The sequence below is a fragment of the Prionailurus viverrinus genome, chromosome B3 (genome assembly GCF_022837055.1).
Source record: "Prionailurus viverrinus isolate Anna chromosome B3, UM_Priviv_1.0, whole genome shotgun sequence".
NCBI lineage: Eukaryota > Metazoa > Chordata > Mammalia > Carnivora > Felidae > Prionailurus > Prionailurus viverrinus.
Genome location: NC_062566.1, coordinates 128677561 through 128695133, shown reverse-complemented (window position 1 = coordinate 128695133; position 17573 = coordinate 128677561). Strand labels below are relative to the sequence as shown.

Sequence of the window (17573 nt, the reverse complement as noted above, 5' to 3'; positions counted from 1 at the left end):
CCCAATAGGCTAGGTTGGCACACAGCTCATTTCAGCTGTCCGTATTTTCAGGTGTACCATATGTATTTAGTACATCATTTGATAATGCTAAAAAATATTAAAGCAGCGTGAGACTAAAGGAGAAAGAAGATGAATGTTAGCATTCCCCTGGGGTTCATGGGTGAAGGAATTAACACAGCGTGGCACTCTACCCTAGCTGTGTTTGTTTCCATGGCAACAGCTACGTACATGTTTCAGACTATCTACAGTGACACAGTTGCAGAAATAGTAGCTTGCAGGTTTCTGATATCGCATCAGTGGACAGGCAGCACGCACTATATTAAGTAAGTGTAAAAGAATTTAAAATACAGCTCTGATTCAGATGTATATTAGCTCAGCTGAGCAATGTGCCGGGGTTTCGACGTTCCCCTTCCTCACGACAGCAAAATCTGGGCAAAGTTGAAAGTTGCAAGATTTCAGTCAAACAATTGTCCTTGCTTGGGTAAGAATCATCAGATGAAACAAATGTGAGTGAGTTACAAAGGTAAGAAAACGGCCTTGGCAGATGACAGATTTAAGAAGGGTATTGTCAGTGAAGCTAATTTTTTTGGGGGGGGGGGTAGTGCTGGGTAAGGACTGAAAGCTTTGCTTGAAAAATAGCTGAGTCTCAAAGCAAATCGAATGTGCAACAGAATCTTTAACTGCTGCTGAGTTTATGGCAACTAAGGTCTTTGCGTGCATCATTGTGGGAATTGCTTTTATATAAAAATGATCAGGTGAGGAGCAGAGAGGTTGATTAGGTGTGCAGCTAAAGGGAATTTGGGGCTCCATTGTCTTTTCTGAATGCTTATGTAAATATCTCTCTTCTCGCGGGGATGACCCTGGTTTGTCTTTGACATTTGCTGCTACTTTTGTACCATTTGCTGGTTCTGTGTTTATATTATGCTGCCACATTGTAGCCTGGTACGACTTGCGTGTTGGTTAGAGAGCAACCAAAAGCAGATGATAGACTTTGTAAGTGTGTGACTTTGCAGTCGGATTGTACAGTAATTTAGGAGAAGTGTTCAGATATGTATTTGTTTACGTCGTAGACTTCTTTTGAACAGCAGGCTAGGTATTAGGTTAATGGATTTCAGTGTGCACGTTATGATTGCAGGAGCTTTCGAGTATGTTGTAGTTCAATTTATACTGAGTTTTTAATGTCACAATATTTTTATTTATGCCCATTATTCAGTTCAAGCTACATTTACCTTATAGTTTTATTATTCATCTATCAGTGGAGAGAATGTAAAATGGCATGGTAATTTAAGCTAATCTATTCATTTGAGGAGGATTCATTTTCTGACCATTGGTGGACTTTGACGAAAAGTGGCTTGAGACATGCAACTCTCTTGGTGTGGATGAGACTGTTTTTTCTGTGCACGGGAAACTACAGGGACTATCCCGTATGTTGTTCTTCACAGTAATGATTTGCTTAGATGTTAACAGAACGCCTATTGGAGGGGTCGGAGGGGCGGGGGGACGTTATGCACTCTGGACCTTCCAGAACACCTGGGTATGTGGAGGGCTGGGACAGATTTTGAATCATAAATCAGGGACTTGAACCCTAGATTCGTCAGCACCCCGGTGGACAGATACGATCTGCCTTTCTAAATAAGGTGGCCCAAAAGAAAACGAATGTGGAAGCCTCCCATTTATGCCCATCTGTGGGCTGAGCCACCCAGAGATGGGAAGGGAAGGGTGTGTTTTCTATGGAGAATTCGGTTTTTGGCGGCTCCTGCCCAAGGCAGCTCCTTCCTCAGAGGAAAAGCCCCTCCTCTTACTGCCGCGCTCATCTCGGTTTTGTTGTGCGACACCAGCCCATTTTAGGGGCAGCCCATTTAGGGTCTGCGGACCCCCTCCCCGTGCCCTGTATCATGGTGGTGGGCAGCTTCTCGGTGACAGCTGCAGAAGCCACCTGTGCTCGCGCCCCTCCCCCCACCCCCAGGCAGAGGAACCAGATACCGTTGGTATGAGGGTCTGCGTGATTTTCTACTATTACACTTGAGGGGCCCTGGAAACCTGGGGTTTATTAACCTTGGGCGAGGACACCAGGAATCAAAAAAGTGTCGGTGAACTACTTCGAATGACTAACTCAACTTCGGTCTTTTTGTGAGCGCTAGAGCAAGCCCTTCCAACCGTCGAGAGGTTTGTGCGTTTTTTCCATCATCCCCGAATATTTTCCAGCATAGGGCAAAAGAGGGAAAACAACAACAACAACAACAACAACAACAACAACAACAAATCCGTGAGTCTGTACCGTGTGGTTTTGACTCTTTTGTAAGAAGAGAAAAACACAGGAACCTAGATGCAAAGCCTTAGGCCAAACCAGTCATTCGAATGTAAAATCCTGGCAGTGCTTGTAGGAAACTCAATTGCTTCCATTTGAAGGGCCAGGAAATTGATTTGGAAAAAAATAAATTTGAGGGATTCCCAAATAGTGGCAGCATGGAGTGAACAAGAGAAAAATGAAGGTACAGACTGATCGTATTTCCCATCTCAAACGGCAGTAGAATTGCCAAGACGAACTTCTGCAGCCTAGCTCATTTGGAGCGTCCACTGCTCAGAACTTCTGGAGGTTCTTGGTGATCACAGGGTAAAAGCCAGTCCGGAGGCCGGCGTCCAGGGCCTTCCCCACCGGTCCCTCTTCAGCTCTTTTGATGAGGGAGTGTGAGGCAAGCTGAGGGCAAAATACAGACCAACGGCACCCCTCCCCACCTCCCACCCCCCCAGGTGGGATATGTGGGATGTGCCTCCGACACTCCTGGCTACCCAAGAACAAAGGAAAGGGCTTTAAGTGCTTGCCATGGTGCTGTGGGAAACTAAAGCGAATGAAAAATGAAATTCTCTTACTGCCTACAGCCCATTGACAAGTCCTTGAAACTGGCAGGGTGACCTCCCTCTAGCAGCTCAGCTGCCTCGATGATGACACTTTGCTAGGAGCAAAAGGCAATCTTGGCTTAACATCATCCTGACCGCCACCCCCTTCCCCCAGGGTCCTGTAAGTCTACTTTAACATATAAAAATCCCTTTGGAAACTTCCTTTATCTCACCTGCCCCAAGATACATGCTGGCAATCATACTCCGAGCTTATGACCCCCTGATATACATCTGAAGGGTCCCGTGACTGAGGTTTTACTGCATGGTAATAAACAACATTTTCCTAACAACACCTAGGTCCTGGAAACCTTGCTTCCAAAAATTCCTTAGGGACTTATTTTATCCCTAACCCCCTCCCAACCTGAGGATATATAAGCAGTTACCTGTGCAGCACTTCCTGCCCAGGGTCCTGTCTCCGTGCTTTAATAAAATCACCTTTTTGCACCAGAGACGTCTGCAAGAATTCTTTCCTGGCTGTCGGCTCCGGACCCCCCCGCCGTCACCCCAGAACTTCATCACTTTGTCTCTAGATCTCCTTTTCCTTGAGCATCTTGTGGCATTGCCCTGGGGTACCGCATGCCGTGTCCCGGCCATGCCGGGAAGTTTCTGGGCCTTTGCTCTGGCCGCTGCCTTGGCCCAGATGCCTTTATTCCCATCTTTCCGGTTCTCCCACAAAACCTTACAGAAGTCTCCCTCTCACCCTCAGTGGGATGATTTCTCCATCCTTCATGTTCCCATAACAATTTCCTTTTCTGCAATTATAGCACTGAACTGCACGGTATTAAGATTAGTTGTGTCTGTCATTAACTGAGGTGTAAGCGTATTAAAGACAGAGGACCGTGACTCATGGACTTGAGTAGCTTTTGCAATACCTAGAACAGCACTGCAAGCTGTCATATTTCATTGAATCCTTAAGACCTCATCAAGATCTCCGTCATTAAACAGTCTCCAGTGCTCATGTCCTCTGCTCACAGGGATATACTGAGGCTCCAGAGGCTGTGTCTGTCACAGCACCAAGCATCTGGACCAGTTCAGTGTCTTTCAGATGCTTCTAAACTTCTGGTTGTTTGCCATCATCTAAACACAGACACCAAGTGAACGGCTGATTTCTTTTCTCATATTTATAGAATCACGAGATTTTACAGCCAGAAGGAACCTTAGGGAGCTGAACTCCTCATATGAACAGGGGAGAGAATTGTAAGTCTGAACTGTTAAGGGACTTCGCCAAAGCCACATGGTTGGTTAGCGACCCAGGTGTGTGGATCCAGCTGATAACCTCTCTACATGGTCCTCCTGTCTGCCGAGCCTTCTTGGCTGTGGCCTTGGGTTTCACTTAAGACATCACCGGTCGGCTCCGGCTTTCTGCCTTGTGTTGGGGTTGGCCGGCTTTCTCTACGTAAACGCCATCATCGAACAACAATCCGGTTACCCACTCTTTGCTAAAGGCTGATATCATGGGAGTAGAATTAAAAACAAAAGTGGACTCGAGTTTAAATCAGGGGCCCTGGGAGCAGTGCTAACAATTCCTTAGCCATCGCCGCGCTGAGGACACAGCGGCAGCTGCTGAACTCGGTCAAGTTCAGACCCTTAAAAAGAGTGGAAAAAAGAAAGCACATACTTTCCAGTGCCTGGGCACCACAGAGCCGGGCCAGCTGGGCGCAGCACCGTGGCAGAAAGATCTCTTCAGTTTCAGAAATATGAGACCCTGTGTTTGCACACAGGGAGGGGCATGGAACGGGGCTGCAGCTAGAGCTGATTGGCATCACGTCTCCGAGCTTACTTCTGCCTGCAGCCCTGTCGTCAGACCCCGCCCCTATGGGAAGAGCCCAGGAGTATCTAAAGAAAGAGCCAGGCCTCCAAGTTGACATAAGGAACAAGCTGTGTGAGTGAGTGTGTGTGTGTGTGTGTGTGTGTGTGTGTGTGTGTGCGCGCGCGCGTGTGCGCGTGCGCACGCGCGCGTGTGTTTAAAGGCCTGTGTCTGAGGTCGACAGGCTTTTTCAGAGGCACTCTTGGCTTTCTGTGTAAACGTGTACTTCCTCTTGTCCAGAGTTAGCCTGTTAAGGGAATAAAGCGCAATTCAGGTTTCCAAGTTGGAAGCCTGATTAATCTCTCTGCCAGTTACATATGGAAATAAATTAGTAAATGGTCCATCTGGGACTAAACTACTGCAGAGATGATAAATTATCGCCATCGTATACGTCAGTGTTGCTGAAGACTGAGTTGTGCTCACCAGGAACTGCTGAAAGATAACTGAATGCTCTATTGTGGTCAGAGAAATAAAATTAAAAACAATTTCTGAGTAAAAAATTTACCTTGAGAGGTTTCTTGGGAGAATGGTTTTGTTGATGCCAAGTTTGTTCCTTAGGACTGCTATCCCTGCAGGTATTTGAAAGGTGAGTCTCAAGGGCATAGGAAATATTTTATTTTTCTATTTTCAAGGGCCAATACAACAAATATTAGTACCCAGCTGTCTCAATGAGCAGGATAATTCTGTGCGTTACAGTAGCATGGTGCTTTGTAATTGTCGTAGCAATTTCCCGTCTGTGTTTTTCCTTACATTTCAACGAAGGTGGGGCAAGTTCTTGTCTCTCGTTCGGGATCAGTGTAGAACTGAGGTTTCAGGGACCGGGTCCCTTATGCACAGTGACTCAGATGGCCAAATGGCAGAACCGGATAAGCAACCACATATCCCCGATTCTGAACCCCGCTTCGTTTCTATCAGTCTTGCGGGACGTCAGAACGTTTCAGTGCCCCCTCGTGCACCGAGCAGCGTCAGGCAATAAAGCCGTCTATTTATGTCAGTTTTCTAGAGGCAAAAGCCGTGCCTTCTTGATCGTGAAAAGTCCTTTTTTTTTTTTTTTTCCTAAGTGGAGATGTTGAAGGTTGGTTTAACATTTTTCTTACCTGTTTTAATTTGTTTAAATGGAAGTTATGATCATTGACATGTTAGTTTCAGATGTACAACGTAGTGATTTGAGATTCGTGTACACTGTAAAATGGTCACCACAGTAGAAGTCTGGTTAGTACCCGTCACCTTACGTAGTTACAAAACTTTTCTTCTGATGAGAGCCTTTAAGATCTATTCTCTCGGCAACTTTCAAATATGCAATATGGTATTATTAACTGTAGTCACCGTACTGTGCATTACTTACACAGGTGACGTATTTATTTTATAACTAGAAGTCTGTACCTTTTTGAGCCCTTTACCCATTTCTTCCCTCTCCCCATCCCTTGGCTGAATCTTTTTTTCCCACGATTAAAGGCACACCACTATCCGCATGAATTATTTTATCAAACTAAAACCACAGATGTCTTCAGGGGCCCTTTAGGTATGGTAACAATTTGCCCCTCTGCAGAATGGCCCGAGGCTGCTGTGACCTCTACCTTCTTGTGCCTCCTTTCAAATTTTCTTCTGCGTCTTCCTCCTGCGCAGGACTCTTCAGCGGTTAATCCTTAAAGCCGCTGAGGTGTGCACCCCTTTAAAAAGTGCAGTAATAAAAAACAAAAGTACCGAAAAGCAAACCGGCTTTAGGAATCTCTAAGTCACCTGGTTTATCAGACATCCGTTTCTAACCAGAAGCGGCAGGTGCCACTTGGTGGTCTTCACACAAGAAAGAGAAGTCACAAGCCCCTAGCACTTACCTGTCTGTGCTTGGAAGCAACCTTGTCTCACCCAGACCTCCTTCAGGTTTCTCAGCCCGAGCTGGTGGCTCCAAGAACTTGGATGGCCCCGCACACTCTCTTGCCTCTGGGCCTTTGCTACAGCTTTGGCCTGTCCCCCCCCCCCCCCCCCCCCCCCCGCCTGTCAAAATCCTGTCGGGATCTCAGGGCCTGTGATTATTGTGATTGTCTCGACGCTTTCCCTTCCCTGCTCTCTCCACCCCAACCTGAAACGGGTGTGTCCTCAGAAACCCTGCAGCTGTGTATTAGAGGAAATAACACTGTCTGTATTCGGGTTTCCTGCTGCTCGGCTCGCCTCCCGGGTGGACGACACGTTTCTGAAAGGCAGGGACTTCATCACGTTCCGTCTCTGTCTGACTCTTCCGCCCTCACCAATCCTTGGTTCAATGCTTTGCCTTTAATTGAAGCTTAATGTGCACTATAGTAGGGTGATTTGACTTGACAACAACAGAAGGGGTGTCTTTGAATAGGTGGATCAATGAATAATCCAAGTTTTGTCAGGATTACTTGGAGGGCTAGTTAAAACGGATTGCTGGGTCCACACCTCCGAATATTCAGATTCAGTAGATCTTGGGTGGGGGCCAAGAATTTGTATTTCGAACAAACTCTCAGGTGATGATGCCACTGCTGATGTTCCAGGGACCATAGTTTGAGAATCACTGATCTGATGAATTTATCTCCTCACGTTCTCTACACTGAAGTGCACAGGATAAGCTCGTTCTTTTCGTGAGAGAGTCTGTCCATTTGTCTTCTTTGAGGCGTAGGCTAAAAAAAAATATCTTCCATCACAGATTATTATGCAATCTATCTCATGTACCAACTTTCCTATTTTTGCAAGATTATTGGTTAAATGTGGGCCAGTAGTTTGCAGCCCATTTAGTGAGTTTGAGCTTGATGGGATCTTTTCCTCCAGGAGGAGAGCCAGAGGAATTTTATTTTAAAGCAGCAGAAAAGAGCGTCATTGGCTTTGCAGCCTGTGTATTTGGTCCGCCCAGTGGATCAAGGCTGGTCCACATGCTGGAACGCTGGCCGGGAGTGGTGCTCTGATGTTTCTCCTTTATAGTGTATAGAGTGTTTATAGTATATAGACAAGTGTTTATAGTATGTAGACAGCTATAGTGAAGTAAAATGATCTCACGAATGTCACATGGCCGTTGTAGTAAAGTAAGATAATCTCATGATATCTGTGGCACGCATTTTCAAATTTCTGGGTCCCTCTGTGCCCCATGAGGCAGTTGTAAGAATACTCTGTTGTGAAAGGCCCAGTGGTTCAATAACTTCCCAAGAAATAAGAGGTAACTGTTGCAATTGATTCCCTCCCCCCGCCCCAAGGGTTGCAGCTTTGAGAGTCAGGCCAGATGACAGCCATTGTTTTGAGCGGGTCCTCTCTCCTCCTCTGGTCTGATCCCGCCTTTCTTCTGCTCCTCTCTACCAGTCACTAGAAGCGTCATCTCCTAGAAGACCAGCGTTCTCGTGATTATGGAGGCTTCTCTGTCCTTCCTGTGACTGGAGCAATGCTGACCTCGGTGTCTTGGACCCATTCCGACTCAGGTAACCAGGCTCTGCCTCCATCCCCCCCCCCCCCCCCCAGGGAGATTGCACTGAATAAATGAAATACCAAAGCTATATTTAAATGCAAATGCCAAATTGATTGTTGCTTCATCAATTGGGACCCTCCCCCTCTTCCTCCCAATCTTCTCAATGATTAATTTATGCAGCTGATCAGACTGACAATGTGGTCAATCCAATTTAGGCATTAAGATAATGAAAACATTCAATCACATCTTTATTTAAAATTTTGGAGTGTCACAGATACACAGAGCAACAGGAACACTGCTGGGCGTCTTCATACAGAAACTCGCTTCTGCCATAGTTCCTGTAAATCAGTCTCTTTCCCATAATGCCATGTTTTACTTGAATTATGTTAATCTTTCCAATGTATCTTTTGACTGAATGTAGTAAGTATTGCGGAGTACCCGTTACGTGTTCTTGGGGCAGATGGGAATAAAAAAGAAAAAAAGAAAAAATTGAAGGCACGGAGCTCGCCTCCCAGAGTCACGGCTTAGCCAAAGATCCGTGACTCACTCATAAGAAAATGGCAGATGGTGGTGCTCAGTTTAGGGCCAGTGCTGCGTACTAATTAATGGTTCCCTCTTTGGTTGAGGGAATTGAGAGACTTTGAGGATTGGGATTGAAATAATTAGGGAAGAATTCATGGAAGAGGGAGAGCCTCCGGGGGGCTTTTTTTTTTTTTTTTTTTTGGCTGTGGCTCATCTGGCCAGGCTGAGGGAAGAGGAACAACATGGCACCTGGATAGGAGGGTGGGAATGAGCCCCCTGTGAGCCTGGGCAGTGAGAGTCCTGGCTGCGTGGGCCAGACAGGGTTCAGAGGACACTGATCCAGTGTCCCAGCCAGAGCCAGCTTCCCCCTCTGAGCCTGGGTCCCATAAGATGTCCCTGGGGAAACTCCACTTGCCCTGTTGTGGAGGGGGCTTGGCTGGCGGCCGCCTTCAGGGACAGTGGTCATTGTTGCCTCACCTCCCCGGCTTGGCTGCTACCTTGCTGGCCTTTTTTGCTTCTTTGGGCCTGCCCGCGCGTGGCCTCTTCTTGTCTGCCTGATGCTTTACTTTTCTCTTCCCCACCTGTTTCCCTCCCCTCCAAGCTCTGCATGGCAGCTGCGGCTTGACAAGGCCTGGGGATAAGCCAGAGGCCGCGTGAGGTCAGTACCTGCTGGTTTTGAAGGGTAGGAAGCCTAAGCCAAGAACACGAGTTTGCAGGTCAGTGTTGAGATTTCTGAAAGCCGGAATTCAGTGGAAGTCTCAAGGCTGAAGCTGGGGCCCCAGTCAGGGAGCCAAGTGTCCTGATTTGCTCTGGGATAGCTCGGCAAATGCTGCCCACACCTAGCTCTTTCCCCGGGCCGCTTTTGGGTAAAGCAATGGTGGCTCTCGCTGGGTCTTAAAGGTGCTACTGACATTCCCTGCCGAGACTCCTGCCCATCCTGCCGGGCCTGTCCTGGCCACGGTCCCCCCGCCTCAGTGTGATCCAGTGCTCCCGGAGCGGAGGGGCTTGCCGACCCAGGAGCTCAGGCCTTCCCGAACATGGAGCCCTGGGTCCCCTGCCACCCGGAAGCAGAAGAGCTAGAATAACAGTCTGTGCTCTCCTGTCACTACAGTGATTGTGGGCCTTTGTCTTCTAAGCCTAATCCAAGGCTCAGTCAAGGGGCCCGTCGGGCTCCTGGGCCAGGTGCGGTTTGCTGCGTGTTCATGTGTGATGCACAGGCGGAGACTGGTTTCTAGAGGTTTCTTCTCAATAATTATTTTTTAATGTTTATTTATTTTTGAGAGAGAGAGCCCGAGCGCTAGTGGGGGAGGGGCAGAGAGAGGGGGAGACACAGAATCCGAAGCAGGCTCCAGGCTCCGAGCTGTCAGCACAGACCCGACGCGGGGCTCGAACTCACAGACCGTGAGATCATAACCTGAGCTGAAATTGGACGCTTCACCGACTGAACCACCCAGGCACCCCGGTTTCTGCATTTTTAAATGGTTGGAAAAAATTCAAAGAAGAATAATGTTTTGTGCCGCATGAAAATTAAATGGAATTCAGATTTCAGTGTCCCTAAATAAAGTTGTACTGGGACGCAGTCACATTCATTTTTGGATTATCTATGGCAGCTTTTGTGTAATGGCAAGAGTTGAATAGGTCCGTCAGAAATCGTAAATGTCGACTGGCCCTTTGTGGAAAAAAATGTCATCCTAGCAAATCGCCTAGACCCTTGTGTGACACAAGTGTTTGAAAAATTTGAGGTGCAGAATATTTTGCACCATGAAGAAAAGAAGTTTGAGGGGTGAGTAGGATTTGCATAAGAGAGGCAAATTGACCATATTCTGGATGGGGATTTTTCCATTCATCCATTTAACCTACAAGTAAATCTAGACGTGACCTTGAGGCTACTTCATGTCAGAAACTTACTTACCTATTAGCGCTGTCTTGGAAATGAGGCATCCAGGCTTCTTGGGGGTAAACTGAATGTGGGAACAAATCAGCACCAAATAAAAACACACCCTGCATTTTGGAACTTTTCCCCTTTTTACTTGGCGTGAACGATCGTATTTTAAACCAAATAAATATTTTGTTTGAAATCAAGTAAGCATTGAAGACTGAGCATGAGTAAGCCATGCCATTTAATCTTGGCAATATTTTCCCAATCTGGTGGGGATTCTCTGGTATCGTTGAGTGGAAACTACTCCAGCTATCAGAGTTGGAGAAGTGGGTTCTTACTCCTATTAAGTAGCTGAGCCAAGGCTACTGGCTTTTTACCCTCGGGAGGGTAAACAGTATTCCCCAAATCTCAGGGTTAGCGCAACAGAAGTTTATTTCTCACTCACTGGTTTGTGCCAGTGTGGCCACCCTCCATCCAGTTATGAGGATCTGAGCCTCTCCCTCCCGTGACACCTGCATTTCAACACGTGGCTTCCTGGTTGCTGCGGCATGTGAAAAAAAGAATTGAAAACACACACCCTTTCTTAAGTGCCTTAGACCAGAAGTGACCCAGACCAGTTTCACATCCACAGTCCATTGGCCAGAATTAGTAGCATGACCCTCCCTTGTTGACGGGAGGCTGGGAAGTAAGTACAGAGGAGCATGAGATCTACTTGGGGTACCCTTGCCCTTGCCACACTGGGTCATCGTGGGAAATCCCATACTTTTTCTACGCTTTTCTTTCTTTGCTCATCATTTAAAGGCAATTCACCCAGCTCAACATTGTTTCACATAGTTTATGGGAGGCTCAGATACGACGTGCGAAAGAGCCTTGAATGGTAGGATGAGTTGTCAAATATGTAAGAGGTCGGGACGCCTGGGTGGCGCAGTCGGTTAAGCGTCTGACTTCAGCCAGGTCACGATCTCGCGGTCCGGGAGTTCGAGCCCCGCATCAGGCTCTGGGCTGATGGCTCGGAGCCTGGAGCCTGTTTCCGATTCTGTGTCTCCCTCTCTCTCTGCCCCTCCCCTGTTCATGCTCTGTCTCTCTCTGTCCCAAAAATAAATAAACGTTGAAAAAAAAAATTTTTTTAAATATGTAAGAGGTAATTGTTACCTGATTTCTTTATCAGGTACTGAGTGGTGATGGTGTGGAGTCAAGGTAATCGCGTCCGCCCCAGTAGGCCTGGGGCTGTGCAAGCCTTTGCCAGTTACCTAATGCAATTATCATGCAGTCTTCCCTTTCACACCCAGAAATATCCTAGTATAGACAACCAATTATATGACCACCCCAGCTTGACCCCACTGGTCATCCTTCAAGATTAACGTCAGCTACTGTGTAGGTGCCTTTTTGGAGTCACGCTGTTCTAAGCTTTTTGCCTGTGCTGCCTCATTTCATCCTCGTAACAAATTTTGGAGGCAGGTACATGTAATCTCATTCTCGCTAAGGTAGCGGAGGCAGAAAGGTTTGGATGGAATCCAGGTCTGAACTGCTCTTAAGCACTCCACTGGACCACCTTGCTCATCCTTCTCTAGGAGTGCCCTCCTTGACCATGTGGGCCCCCCTTCCTTGACACTGGCTTGGGACCTGCTCCCAGACCACACACTGGAAGAGAGCTAAGACCAGCCCTTGATGAGAAGGTGAGGCACGGAATCGCTATGTGATTCTCCAGAGCCAAAAAGTAGCAGGACCCGTCGTCCCTTTCCATCCATTACCCTGGACATCCACAAGCCCGGCTTGTGTTAACACGGGGTGCTACATTTGACACAGGGGGAGAGGTTTTGTTTTCAGATCTAGGGGGCAGGTAGAACTCTAGCCTGTGAAGACTTGCCATGTGCAGTGCAGTTGATTCAAACAGGCTCCTTCCCAACACAAATAGCCAGGAGGAACTGAGCTCTGTTTTCAGGCAGTTTATTTACAAATGTGTATATTAAAAAAAAAAAAAAAAAAAAAAGCCAAACCACAACCGAAGACTAGTCTGCTTGCAGAATAATATCAAACAAAAACCCATTTATTCATGAGATGGTATTAATTTCCCTGGTTTCTGGCCTTCCCAATCAGTGTTCAAAACCGAACCCATGGAATCAAAGGGAAGAGTCTCTGGAAAAGGAACCCAGTGTGGCAGAATCATCTCTTGGCATTGCTTGCTTCAAGACCACCCCCTCCCCCCGCCCCCAGAAAATGATACATGTGGTTTCTAAATGCACAAAGAAAACTAAAGGAATTCCATTATGAAAGAAAGATTAGATGGAAATTTCTAATCCTGTCTCATAAACAATATAGGAATAACTTTAAAATATTCTGCTTTAAGCATGCATTTAATTTGTGCTCTGGGAACCAAATAATGTTGCTAAGATAAAACATTCTAATAATGATTTATGTAAATTTATTTGTACAAAGTAATGGTGTAGTTGCCTATAGCAAATTGCTTGGAATATGAAATGACATTTATGAGGCCTTTTTTTCCTCTGAATTAATACAATGGAAAAAATGAGAGACTCCAGAAAGGAAAAAAGAAATGCTTGTTCAAAATGGAGTCTGATGCCTTGGGAAGCAGAGACGGCTGGACAGGTTACACGGTGTGAAAACAGTCAACAAACACAGTTCAGCATGTTTTCCGTGATGATCCCATTATGTCAGCCAGTTTTTAAAGTCACACAAAGAGTGTGTGTGTTAGGTTCTTAGAAGGCTAGAACGCTTTATTTTAGTGGCCATAAGCCCTGCAGACACCGGAGTCCTTTCAGAACAGCCAACGACAGATGACTTGTTCTCATGGTGCCCTCATAGACAGGGTGCTTACGGCGTGGGATACAAGGAGGCCAGATGTAATTAAAAATTGGGCAATTCATCTCTGCTCCCAGTTACTTTAATACCAAGGGAAGTTATGCTTGAGTCACAAATGTTAATAAACAAAACGAAAAACCCTCCCAAGGACTGATTCATAGACCTACAAGGATTTTTCCTATTGGCTGCCCAGTTAGCACCTTTGATAATGGCTCTAGGTGTTTCCTGGAAACCTTTAATTAAATGGAAATACCCATGTATGTAACAGAGAGTTTCTGGAGCTATGCTTTGGCCTTGTAAGTGCCCGCTCTAATTTGCCATAACCTGTATGATTTGGAAAAGGTATGATATTAGCACCTTAGTTTCAGAAGGGATTTATTTTTTTCCCCTAAAGCGTTTTTGCTATCTCCCTTGGTTAGTGCAATCATTTTCGTGAGGTAGGTTGTAAGAGTTTGTATTCCCTATGTAGGGAAACTTAGAGCCGCAGAAGTCACAAAGCAAGGTCACGAAGCAAGGTCACAAAGCGAGACATCACGAGGGGGGGAGAGAAGCAGCTTCCACAGGAACCTGTGGGCCCCTTGTCATCAGAAGCTAAAGCAGATGGAACGGGTTTGTGAATTCTGGAGAACTTGATTTATTTAAAACAAATTTCAGAGTTTTGGTCCCTCATACGCCATTTTTGAGTTGCACCGACTCTCTTGAAAGAAATGGGTTAGTCTGGCTGGACGGAATGGCTTTGCAATCAGGGCGTTGGCTGTGGTGTGGCCAAGGCCTGGGGGCTGAGAGTTAGAGCTTCTGAGAGAGGGGGTGGAAAGCTTGAACAGGACTTTCAGACAGAGTGAAAAGATCACTGGCTACAAGGAAAGGAGGGCATGGCCCGGGTTTTTAGCAGCACGAGTTAAAGTGCATGTGCCATGAGAGCCGTGGTTGGTTTTAGTGACGTGGCCCAAGGTTCCCAGGGGGGACGCAGCGGATGTTAGGGCCACACTTCCAGAGTCTAGCTTTCCTCTTCCTAGCTGAATGGCTTCGGGTGTGACTTTTGAGCTGTAGAGTCCTAGAAAATAATGTTAAGGGATCTGAGCCTCCATTTCCCCATCTGTAAAATGGGAAGAGCGATATTTACCGGGTAGAGATGACATGGGAATAGAATAAAATAATTCTTTTTTTTTTAATTTTTTTTTTTTCAACGTTTATTTATTTTTGGGACAGAGAGAGACAGAGCATGAACGGGGGAGGGGCAGAGAGAGGGAGACACAGAATCGGAAACAGGCTCCAGGCTCCGAGCCATCAGCCCAGAGCCCGACGCGGGGCTCGAACTCCCGGACCGCGAGATCGTGACCTGGCTGAAGTCGGACGCGTAACCGACTGCACCACCCAGGCGCCCCTCAAATAATTCTTATAAAATACTGGGCACGGTGCTTGGCAGGTAAACACTCATTTTATGGTAGCTCTTAAAATGATTGCAACGGTTATTCCTTGAGAAGGGATGGTCCTGACTGATAATTGGAAACAAGATTAAAATCTATCTTTTATTTAAATGAGAATTAACCGAAAAGATTTCTAAGTCAGTTGTTTCTGTGTTCTGAAAGATAACAAGGTAAACAGGGGCGTTCGTTCATTTGTCCATTCAGCGAACAGCTCTTGATGTCAAAGGCCCTTTGCAAACTGTTTTCGAGGGATGGAGAGGCCAGATAGAGAGTTCTGGTCTCAAGGGATAAGGGAGAATTTTTTTTTTTTTTTTTTAAACATGGGCACCGTGCAGGCCACATTAGTCTAGATGGTCTTTGTCTTCTAAGAATTCAGAAATTAAGCTAGCCTCCATCTTTAGCTGTTGCTGAAAGCCTTGGTTCTGGTCCAGACTCTCCAAGTTGGTTTCCTTTAGAATAGTCATCTTGGCTGGCCATAGAGTAGGTTTATGTCAAGATAAATGGATAGAAAGTCTTTGGTCATTTGCTCTTCTGTTGCTGCTGCCTGTAAAAGAAGCCATTCACATTCTTTGCACATGTGTTCTCGGCCGTTGTAGGTCAGGCCCCTGGGCTGAAAGTGTGAATACACCCTTTTGTTAGAATTCATTTCCATTAGAAGCATATATACTACTTTCTTATCAGGGGTTGAAATGAATCCAGTGTAAAATGTGTTGACTTTTTTTGAGATGACTCTGTAGTTCTATCACCTTAGAAAAGGTGTTTCACAGAAATTCTCTCAAGGAAGATAAGGAAATGTGAAACATTCTCAAGCAAAATGAGAAAATAAGTAATAATTCTCAGATCTGGGACCCAGTCGGGTCTATTTCAGTGGTTCCTGGACACCGAGGGGCCTCCCGCGTGGAAGGCGGGCAGAGGGGATGCTTGGGCACGGAGTCCGGTGGTGGGGGTGGGTGCCGGGGGCAGACAGATATGCATAAATAAGCATTCAAAGATGAACTCTTCCCTGGGTCCAAGGCAAAGAGAAAAATAAGCTCAAGACAGTGAGTTCAGTCTCCTTACTTGGCAAAATAAAAAGTTGGCAACCTACGCTCGTCCCCAAAACTATTTTTGAAATCTTACTGTGGTGCAAAATCACGATCTGGGAACCTCCCTGACTTGAGTTCTTTTGCTTCTCTTTGGTGCTATTCTCACCTCCCTCTCTACCTTCCTCACTGGCTCCCACTACTGTTTACTGGAGGTCCCCGCCTGTGGCCTAGCCTCCTTATTAGAAAGGAGATTAGCAAGTGTTAGACACATACCGGCAGTTTAAGACTTTCTTCATGATTGAAGGAGGAGGAAAAAAAAAAAAAAAGCATTTGAAAAGATGAGTAGGCATCTATCCATAGCACTCTGGATTGAGAATGCACGTCACACACGTATCTCCTGCTGGAAATCCGGCAGACCCCGTCCCGGCCAAGGCAGAGGGTGAGCTCTTACTCCCCAGGGAACGTGCTGTATTGTACTAGCTGTTTCCCGACAGTGGATACATTTATGTGTCCGCATTTGGTTTACTCTCCCTCTGGTGTGTGTGTATGGAACTCCCCAAACGATAGTTGGGCGCTAAGAGGGGATTGAGTCGTTTGGGCCCAAACTCTTAACTTCGCTTAAAGCTCGGGCCTCCGTCGATGGTGGTAGCAACATAGCACAAGGCAGAGCTTTTTGAGTTTGCTAAGATAGAATTAGCCTCAAAGGAATAATTGGAACTCGGAGCGGGGGCATCCACCATGGAGTCAGGAGACAAAGAGCTGTTTTTGAAGTTGATACCCCTGGAAAGAGAATGGCATCCAAACTGGCCTTGTTAATATAAAATAACAGCTCATCGTGAAGGAGGGAAAGCACTTTGTAAAGGACAGAACGGCATCCCCAGGCCCAAGCCAATGGCCTCTTAGCAGGTAGACTTTTAACACCTGGCACTCCAGATCCTAGGAGAAGGTACGTTGGTGAGTTGAACGTATCTGACAGCAGGTGGGGAAACCCACTCCCGAGCATTACTTTATTCCTGCCAGAAGCTGGGGGGACCTCACTGCTTTCCTTGACTGTGTTTCCCTGAATACCAGAGGATATCATTCCCTCACATATAATACATAGTCTCCTGGTGAACAAAAAGAAGCAGGTGATTGGTTGTAGTAGCTACTGGAAGGTCCAAATTACTCCCCGGTTAGAGTTGAATAGACTTTACCTGTGATTTGTTTGATCTGGTGAATGGACCCCTTCTCTCCTGAATCAGCCTTGGGTGAACTGGCAGAGAACTGGGCAACACTAAGCACTGTTCAAGGACTGTATGATTTCTAGAGTGTTCCATCAGGGGCCACTCAGGTAAAGAAGTGACCTGCTCTTTTGCAGGTGTGGGGCTGTGTGGCAGGTAGTTATGTGCTTCATGAAGGCTTCTAAGTAGTGACGGTCCTATCTTTATCATGGCTTTCAACTCTACCCCTCCCGTGATTGTAACTGAAATATTATAGTTACAAGAATCTATTATTGCGTCTACATGGGTGTATTCATGTAATGCATGTGTATACGTAAGTATACGTGTCTATATACGTGTGTGTGTATATAAGTAAATTATGTCATTTGATTCTGGGACACTTTATAGGCTTCGTCGTTTTCTGAAGGTGTGGAAATATCTAAATGACCGCCACTGTGACTGGTTCCACTTCTATATCATTCAGTCTCTACTTTTTTTTAGCGCTTCTATCTGGGACGTGTAAGCAGCCCCTGGATATATAGGTGCTTAACTGAACAAAAACGCCAACAAGCTGCTATTTATTT

The 17573-nt window shown here is 46.3% G+C and overlaps 1 protein-coding gene across 4 annotated transcripts in view; it reads left to right on the top strand.

Annotated features, from left to right (window-relative positions):
• FOXN3 (forkhead box N3) overlaps positions 1-17573 on the top strand; it is a 401385-nt gene that overhangs the window by 106455 nt on the left and 277357 nt on the right. For 3 of the 4 annotated variants that reach the window (XM_047861155.1, XM_047861154.1, XM_047861156.1), the window contains one exon: positions 8015-8130. The gene's annotated coding sequence lies outside the window, so the exon portion shown is untranslated. Of the gene's footprint in view, positions 1-479; positions 524-8014; positions 8131-17573 lie in introns of those variants that run through there. The other variant, XM_047861157.1, reaches the window with a different exon arrangement.